We start from the raw sequence: 10081 nt of genomic DNA, 5'->3' as shown, positions 1-10081 counted from the left end.
TTGCAGACGTTCAGCGAGCAATTCGGCGATGCGCATGAAGCGTTCTCGAAAAAGTCCACAGCCATGGGCTGGTCACTGTATTCAAGATTGGAAGCCCCTTAAAGACGGAACATTTTAGATTTATCTTTTTATATGGCGGCATACGAAAGTGCCCCGCGGAGATTAAATGTCAGCGCCCTATTGAACGAAAAAAAAAATAAATGCAATACCTGCCCGCCGTAAAAAAAAAAGAATAAACAAAGTTAGCGCGCGTAGCTTAGAATCTGAAAGTCTGCTGACCCACGCACCTTTCGTACCACGCTTTAAGGGCATACGGGGACGAGTGAATTTAGCGTGGTTTATTCTACTTTGTTTTATTAAAATGGCGACCATGTTTCCTAGAGGTCTGCAACCACAAATGCGTTAGTTAATACGCTCCTCGTTTGTTGCAATACACTGAGAAAACGAACGATCTCGGATGAACATTCACCAAGCAACAGCTCCCTCGTTCCAACGCCTCCGTACTGCAGGGCCTTAATTCTTAATAAGCGCGATTCATCCTCATTCCGACACAAGCCTTTCCAAATCCTTAGCGTCAGAGCAGTCGAGAAAGAGACGCCGCGAGCAAGCCAGCGGGCAGGCACAGAGGAGGAATCTCTAGAGTGCGTCGTTATTTAGTGGGAACAAAAGACTTCAAGCCGGCGAACAAGCTCGGCGCGCCCCGAAGAGCGTCAAGTGATTGCGAAAAGGTCAGGCAGGGCTCGGCGGTGAGGGCTGTGCACACACACACGCGGCGTGGAGTCGGCCGCGCCGACGCTCTTGCTTACGGGGACGTGGGACAGTTCAGCGCCGGGACCCCGCGAGCGGGTACGGCGCGGCTCCCGAAATAATGGCGAGCCGCAACGCGATTTCGGCTTTCCCACACTCGCCGAACGGGGTTCCACAATGAGGCGCCGCCGCGACAATGGGCAGCCAGTTCGCGCTTCGCGGCAGCGCGTTGCGGACGCTTCGATGGCAGACCGCGCTCGCCGAAAGGGCAGCGCTGATGGCGTGCCGTGGACCCGACGGACAAGAGGCGAGAGTCCCGTGTGTTTCTTCTATTCGCATGACGGCGGTCCCCATTCATTTACACGTCGACTCATTGCGTTTATGCGAAGAATATTGGTGGTTGTCATACGCCGTGGTGAAGCGTTGGTAACGTCAAGCTTAAGCTGTCAGCGCGACACGTCACCTGACCAACCACGCAGATATGCAATATTGCCGGAAAGCTTTGTAAAGTTTGTTCATGCTGAATGCCGTCGGCCCGCGTCATTATCACTTGTGATGCAAGATGCAACCAGATTTATCTCACTTGATCGCAGACAGGCGGAACCGATTCTACTTTGTACGAGACTGTTGTGATCACTTCGCGCGCCATTTCTGGAAAGTTTGTTGTCAGCTGTAAATTGAGCATGATTGATGGCATGGCATGGCATTCTCTTCGACGACCGCCGAGCCCGCTTGCTGCCTATCGCCGCCACCAAGTCATTCAGTTCTTCTTGGGCGCGAGTCAGGCGAATGAACAGTTTCTTTTAGAAGCCCTCTTCGCTGTCTTCCTGACTGCCGTCACCGCTATGTGAGTTCTGTTGGAGCTGCTGGATACCGGGAGTCCTTGTCGACCTCACTCCCTGGCAGTAGCCGAAGTAGCCCGAGTCACCCCGAAGCAGACACTGGAAAGCCGCCGAAGCCGTCCCAACCGGAGAGGAACTTATGAAGCAGCCGACGTCTACAAAATCTGCCACCCGAACACGACTACTACCGAACCGCACGCGAGTGCAGAAGGGCTCGTCAGAGTCAACGTCAACCATGGCTACAACAGCGGCGTCCATTACTATTCACCATCCTCGACTGCCGCCCACGTTCAACGGCCCATTAGGCGAAGATCCTGAAGAATGGCTCCAGCAGTTGGAACGTATGACCGTGGTCAACAACTGGGATGACGAGACGAAAGTAAGGCATGCCTTTCTGCGACCTGGAACGCCCAGCCAGAATTTGGTTCGGAAACCACTGAAGCTTCTCTGGAGACGTGTAAAACATTCAGGCGAGAGTTCCTCTAGGCGTTCACAAGCATCATCAAGAAAGAGCGCAGCTGCTTTCACAGTCACGCATCCAGCACCAGCACGAGATAGTGACTGAAGAAATGAAGCGCCTTTTCCACGCGCCGATCCTGGCGTGACGGAAGAGGATAAGGGGCAGCTTTTGATGCGAGGCGCTAAAGAGGCACTTTTCGTTGGCCTGACCTGCAATCCACCGAAGACCGTCGATGAATTCACCAGTGAAGCGGCCACCATATTGTAAGCAAGAGCCCGCCATTTTCTTCAACCGCTAAAGTGACCTAGACAATCTTCTCGGAGGGCACAGCATTAAGAGGCAACCTACGGGATGTCATCCGCGACATTGTACAGAAAGAGCTGCGTCGCCTGTTACCATCTTCCAACCAGCCTCAAGTGACGCTCCTCGCAGTAATCGTCCGCGAAATGCAGCATGCTCTTGGCTTCCCGTCATCGACGCCTCCAGCGGAAGCCCAAGCCATGACCTACGCCGTTACAGTGCGCAGTCCTAAGCCCCAACGACATTCCCTAAGTCCTCCTCTGCGACGTGAACCAGCTGCTCCTGAACGCCGCCCCACTGCCCCACCCGCCCAGCCTACGAGCGACGCTCAAGCCCCAGCAAATGCGACGCCTGGGGGACTTGCCACAACCGCGCGCTGTGCTTTCATCGCGGAGAGACCAGCCATATTCTCCGTCACTGCCCGTACCAACGTATCGGTCTTCGTGGTTTTGCCGTTGACGCATCACGACCACGCTTCTGCCGACGGCCGCAAGAAATTGACGACTACCTGCGTCGAAAGGAGCATGTGCCGAACCATCTTGCCAGCTCACCATCGCCGTCAGCCTCGCGCTTCGCGTCTCCACGCCGCAGCCGCGGTACGAGGAAGGTCCCCCAGCCCGCGTAGGGGAAACTAAAGAAAGCAACTTTAGGAGGTGAGGAATCTCACGGGAGAAACGCCGAAGATCCTCCAGCGACCACGCTGCATGAAGACAGCGCACCAACTACGCCAACACTGCATACAAACACATGCTCGACCACGACGCTGTCCGGCTTCACCGTGACGCCGCCACCTAAGAAAGCACCGACGACACGCCCTATCCACGATTCATACACCCGACGAAGCCGTGACCCGATGCCGAGGTCGACGTGCAACTCAAGAAGAGCCAGGATATCCGACTTGGAAGGGGCTGTCGACGGCAGTGAAGTTACAACTCTAGTCGACACAGGAGCCGATTATTCAGTGGTGAATGGAACGTTCGCCGCATAGCTGAGCCTCTGAGGACAGTCACGACACGACCGCTTGGGACGGCACACAAATCCGCACTGCAGGAGGCCACCTTATTAGACCATCGGGACGACGCACAGCGCGAGTGACCGTCGACGGACACCTATCCTTCGACCTTCGTAGTACTACTGGTTCCAAGTGACCAAGCGACGGAAAACGAAAGCATAAACAATTTCTGTTGACTAGGAGGCAGCCGTGATCAAAGCCTTCATTCTGGCGTACGCATTTCCTGCAAGACATTGATGTCACGCGGAGAAAAGTGTTTCCGCCCGTGTGCTCGTGAGCAATGCGGCGAAGCCAACAAAAACAAGTACAGTCACGAGTAAAAAAATATTAGCACAAATCACTGGCGATCAGAATTGTGATATCTCACCACGCGGCGCTGCGGTTCGCAAACCTGCCTGTCGGGTAGTTTCCATGTTTACAGCATAGGAGGGGGGGAGGAGGGGGGACGGCAGGAAGTGAGCTTTATCAAGCCTGCCACCGCCCGAGCGTCGAAGTGCCGACCTTATGTGACTGCATGCGGCATTTATTTTGGCTCGGTTATCATGAGTTAAGGTGAATTCTTTTTATTACTTTTATTTTCTTCATGGCTTGTCAAAAAGAACTCGTAGGAACAATAGATGATAGCGCTGCTTTTAGCCAGTATCACAAAAGCTCGTCAAACAGGTAGTTTATTTTTTTCAATGCAACTAATTCACACAAGTCACTTTGTTGGGAAAGTTGGTTTGGTTTTGTGGGGTTTAACGTCCCAAAGCGACTAAGGCTATGAGAGACGCCGTAGTGGAGGGCTCCAGAAATTTCGACCACCTGGGGTTCTTTAACGTGCACTGACATCGCACAGTACACGGGCGTCTAGAATTTCTCCTCCAAAGAAATTCTAGCCGCCGCGGCCGGGATCGAACCCGCGTCTTTTGGGTCAGCAGCCGAGCACCATAGCCACTGAGCCACCGCGGCGGCTTGTTGGGAAAGTGTAGTAACAATATTAACATGAGCACTATCCCATCAATTCAGGAAAAGAAGTAAGGAGGACAGCCAGCTCACTGCCGGTATGCGAGAGCAAACAGGTCATTGCACTAGTGGCGTGCATAGGCCCCACCGACCCTCACAACGCTTTGAAGGCGCTCAGGCAAGGAGTCAGGCTGCTTGCAAGGTCAGGAAGAGCCTGGAGCCTGTTCCATTCCTCTTGAACCGCCGCCCAAAGGATATCTGGCGATGACTCGTGCAGCTGCCTTTTAGCTTGTCGCTTTTTCATTAACCCCCATATATTTTCAATTATATTAAAATCTGCTCCCTTGGGAGGCCATGGCACCTCCTGGACGCAGAGCTCTTCAAGCAGTTGCCGCACCCGCCTGAGAAAAAAAAGAAAATGATTGCACGCATCAAGCAATAAGCATTCGTTTCGTGTTTGCATGAAAGTAATAACAGCGAAAAATGCGCTAGAGAACATTGAATAAACCAAGCGGAACGATTCTACCAGTTTTATATCGCTTTTAGTGTAGTATAAAATAAACTGGAAACAACTGTTCCTTACGAAAACGTGACTGTTTGTTTTATAGTGCATTGCCAAAACAGGGGGAAGAGGTTCATACAAGAACAACAAATGTTTATCATTTCAGTGAAATCGAAATGAAGGCTAATATGCTGGCGGTATGTTCACTTTTGCTCCTCGTCTTTTCCGCGGCTTCTCTGCCTTGCTATATGAGCGTTGCTGCCAGATATGACCTGCTTATCAGCGTAGCCTTGTTTCGCTCTTCACTCTACTCAGTTTTAGTTCACACTTGTGATGTAAATGCAATTCGTTTCGCAGACACTATCTCGGCGTGACTTAACCTCAGTTGAAACGTTGTTATACCTGCATGTGTGGATGGGACTTCTGTCGTGCTGAAAGAGGAAGCACCCATCAGGGAAACGGGCATCAAAACGAAAGGGAGAAAGTCATTTTGAATAATAACTTCGTAGGAAGCAGCAGTCAGCGTTCCCTCGACCCTGATCAGTGGCCCGATCCCTTGGTGAGTAATGACGCCCGCTGATGAGTAGCGACATCCGCTGAATGCGACGGCCTGCGCGAACATGTGGGTCATACCTGCAAAATATAAGTACGACTATGCAATTTGTCTGAGAAAAGCTGAGCACCTATTGTACAAAACCTCTCGTTAGAATCGAATAAAAGATTGCAGTTTCGATTAACTTAAGCATACTGATTCATAACTCAAAGCTCCAAGTGTTGAAGATTAGAATGCTGCACCTAAGTGCACCTAGATCAAATGTTAGCGATGAAACCGTATAAAAACAACTGCAGCATGTAATGCATTTCACTTGAAAAGGAGCAGTAGCCATAGTCACTGGCCAGATCAGTTTCTCGCCCACGAGTAACTACAGATAAAAAAGGATTGTCGTGCACCTACCGCGCGCCAGCCGGTCTACAGACGCGCCGCTGCTAGTCCCACTTCGTGGAGAAAGTCGATTCATATCCCTCCAATCTTCTGCAGTCCGACAAAAGCATTTGTTGGGCGAGTTGGTGTTTTTGATGATCCATAACTACAGCGCAAACGACAGGACAGAGATGAAGAAGGGACACCACACAGCGCTGACTCACAACTAAAGTTTATTGGATGCCAGAAGGTATAAATACCTCCCTGGCGGCCAGAAAGAATGCAGTCGACACTTACATGCGTGACTGACATAATAGTGTACCAGTCATATGCCGCCAAGCAAATCACATGCGCGAGAATACAATACAAGCAGTGACAGAATACAATATAATCAGTGAGCAAGCGAATATTGACAAGTGCTTGCTCACTGATTATATTGTATTCTGTCACTGCTTGTATTGTATTCTCGCGCATGTGATTTGCTTGGCGGCATATGACTGGTACACTATTATGTCAGTCACGCATGTAAGTGTCGACTGCATTCTTTCTGGCCGCCAGGGAGGTATTTATACCTTCTGGCATCCAATAAACTTTAGTTGTGAGTCAGCGCTGTGTGGTGTCCCTTCTTCATCTCTGTCCTGTCGTTTGCGCTGTAGTTATGGATGGTTCTGCAGTCGTTTCTCATGTGCAGTTAGAAGTGGCCACCGACATTTCCTAATCGTCCACAGAGACTCCCTGGAGGCTCAGTTCCTGCTGTATCAAGGCAGCGGTAATTTGAGGGCTGCGGAAGGCGGCGGCAATGATCAGCCGATCTTGCTTCTCAGCTAGGGCTCTCGGACGTCCACTGCGCTCCGCGTCGCCAACCCCCTCTTCTTCTAGGAAGGCACGCACAATGCGGCATATATGCTGCGCACCCTACCTCGACAGCAATGCTTCTCTGGGACCTGCCTTCCTGCAAGCTCCTGGACTAATGTCAGCGTTTCCGCTCTTGTAGCAAAGTTGACGCGCGGCATGTTCCTCCTGGCGAGATTCTTAGGGCGTGGATCTATTTTATAACACCTGTTATCGCCCATCGCGAACATAGTGAACGATATTACCGCTTTTCTTTGATGGTCCTTCGCTTAGGCAGCATCCCCTGTGTGGGTACGCGCCATTCTACGAGGTGATCAACAAACAACAACAACCATCCTATTTCAGGCAATTGTTTCCTCTTCTTTCATAGCCATCCTTCCTCAGCGCGGCTGAGGCTGCTCGCAAATAACTGCCAAACAAGCAAAACACAAATAGCTATCCTATTCTTCACCAGTCGCCTGCGGGAGCGCGGCTGTATTTAAAAAATAGAGAGGGTGAGACAGAAAAATAAATTTTGCTGAGCGCCGTGACAGTCCGCGCTGAACCCCCCTAATACTGTAGAATGGGAACGGCCCAGCACTCTTGTTATCAGCCTCTTCGTCACCCGCGGCGCCACGCGTTGTCATTCCGGTGTTTCGTCATGTGTGCTAATCGTTTTTACTCGTGGCTGTACTTGCGAAGAAATTGCCGCTGCGCTCCCTGTTTTACAGCGGCCCATATCGGCTTCAGCACCAAGAAAATGGAGCTAAACGTTGACGAGAAGCTTTGTATTGTTTCTGTTTATGCTCTAAGGCGCCGGCGCGTGGCTTTATCTCTCTGCGAAGCGTGATGCGACCAGATTTATCTCGAATGACCGAAGCCACACGCAACTTCTTCCACGTTCGAAATTTCTGTGGTTGCCTTTCGTACCGTATCTTCCGCACTGCTAGCTTTAAACTGAGAGCGGCCGAGAGCAGCGACGGTTCGGTTCTTCGACGACCGTTGGGAACGCTTTTTGCTATCACCGCTGCCGAGTTGTTCAGAATACTTCGTGGGCGCAAGTCCGCTTATTAAATAATTCGTTTCCCCGCCATTTCCATCTGCTCGTGCACTTTCCACGACGTTATACACGGCGTTGTCACCGCCACGTGTCAATATTCGGAATAGGTATGTCCCTTTCATCTACGTCGTTATTCCATCACGACCCGTATTTTAGGCACTGAAGCCCATGCGGACTGCGGAACACACGGCTGGCATGTTTCGTTGGTATACGTGTTTTCGGCCATGTGGTGTGCGCTCGGTCCTTGTATTGAGGCTCTCGCAACGCGAATATACAAAGCGGCAGGTAAGCCTGCTGGCATGCGACAGTTGCAACCATGGTGGCGTACCGCTTTAACGAAACAATGGCTGTAACGAAGAAATCGCGGGGCCCCTTTGACATCGTTATAACGAGGTTCAACTTTATGGAGTCGCGCTAAGCGACCGAGCCGCTCATGAAATCTGTGTGAGAGAGGGTACAGGGCGTGAACGGAGCATGCAGGCCTATATGTGATGCAGTAGAGGGCGGTTTGCGGGCGCAGGATGGGCAGCGGGCGGAAAAGAAAGAAAAGGGTGTGAAGGATAGGTAGGTTTGGGTTCGAGAGTCTATCGAACTAATAGACGATATGCGAAATGCGCAGCGCCATCTCTCGGCGCTCCGAGAACTAAGTCCTCAATATTGTTTGAGTCCTCCATATTGGTTCGGTACAGAAAACGAAACCGCGGCCCTGCGTTGGTTTAAAACGGCTGCGCTTCGTTTGAAAAGTGGAATGACGATGCCCTCTTACGCTATGCTGTCCACTATGTAAAGAAACTATGATGCGTGCCAGAACTAGGTGCGTTCCAGCTTTTCGCTTTTCTATTTTTTCTTTACTCTGTCCCAACGTTTTAGTAACAGCAAATGCCATGTGAGGTATCCTGTGTCAACACGCCATTCAGTGCACAGCTTGCGCTTTCTGCGCTGATTTTTCACAAAGCTTTCTAGGTGATTTGCGTTTACATTAAGATACGGACCACAGCCTTTGTTGCCTCTGATCGAAATTAGAAGACGATTTAGTGCATTTATTAACTCTCCGGTCAGGCGTGAATATATGTAGACGCATACTTGCGCAACGTAATAGAGAAGGTAATTTTTTTGAGCGAGCCTACGCCTGTGTTCCTCAAGCGTGTATTCCAGTCGCGAAGAAGCACGTTCATTAATATGCAGGTAAATCGCGGCCGTGGGTACTCAGTGCGCTCCATCTAAAAACCTCGATTGCTCATGCCGTGGCGTACTAAGCGCACTCGAAGAACCACTCGCACAGTTTGTTACGTGTTCAGTTAAGTTGTTCCCGTGTTCGATTAGTTTTGGAAGGGCTAGCTATCTCTCTGGACCATGGGGTTGTTGTAAGATCCCGACATTCTTATAATGTCGTACGCGATCGCGCCCGCATATGTTTTAAGGCGTCTTAGTGAAGTAATACATCCTACGTATAAAAACTGAGGTGCGAATGCTTTATTTTTTAAGGATTCCTATATATTCGATATCTCCGGCGGCGAAAGTCTGAAAAAAAAAAATATAGCTACTTTATTGTGAAGGCGGGACGCATTTCCAAGCTAGAAAGTACGTGCAACATATTGTTCTGAAAACGCTTCGGGCCATCAGATTTTATTATCGTTGTGGAAGCTGCAACAGCTTGCTTCGCAACAAAGAAATTTGTGTAGGTTTGGGAGGAAGCGAATTAAGTGTCGGAGGCAACCAAACATGCGAATTGCACCCCCGCATACACGGCTTGACCAGCGTATCGAGTCCGTGCAGGCACCTACAGCTGTACGCTCTTTCTCTAATCAAGCCGCCGCGGTAGCTCAGCGCTTCTCTGAAAAAAAAAAAAAAAAAACTGCGTCCTTGCTTACAATATTTTGAATTATATGTGCAAGAAGCGCGTCACTAGCATGAATGCAATGTTTTCTGCTTCTTTTTTATAGGTCGCACATCAGCTGATCTATTGCAATTTATTATATATCGAATTATGGATATATCCAGCTATTTATTATTTCGAAAAATGGTTTGTTGTGCCAGAAACAGGGGACTTGGGGTTCATATATTGGAAAAACCTCCGGAGTTGCCCTTTAATGGCTGTAACCTTTCTTTTAACCTTTGGCTATAGCTTGGCAATTTTTGGGTCAATGTACGCCGTTCGGCATCCAATTAATGCCGGCCCAATATCGTGGTGCTTACGTTAGCCTGCGTAAGGCATGTCTATCCCCATAGCTCGGCCCGACCGTGGCAAAATAGGTTGAGCCGAGTATTTTTTGGTTGGTGTAGCGGCACTGGCTTGTTCTGCCTTTTGGGCAGCTGTACGCTTGAATTTTCGCACATTTTCAAACCAACGCATCCGGCATCGCATGTGAGCTTTTTCAGTCTCCCTTGTGCGTTTCCCGCTGGTTTCAAGAGATCAGCAGCGCGCACAGACCATGCAGTTCATACGCATTCACTTCTAGA

Source organism: Amblyomma mixtum, chromosome 2, assembly GCF_055824585.1.
Source record: "Amblyomma mixtum isolate Tamu chromosome 2, ASM5582458v1, whole genome shotgun sequence".
Lineage (NCBI taxonomy): Eukaryota > Metazoa > Arthropoda > Arachnida > Ixodida > Ixodidae > Amblyomma > Amblyomma mixtum.
This window is presented reverse-complemented; position numbering follows the sequence as displayed.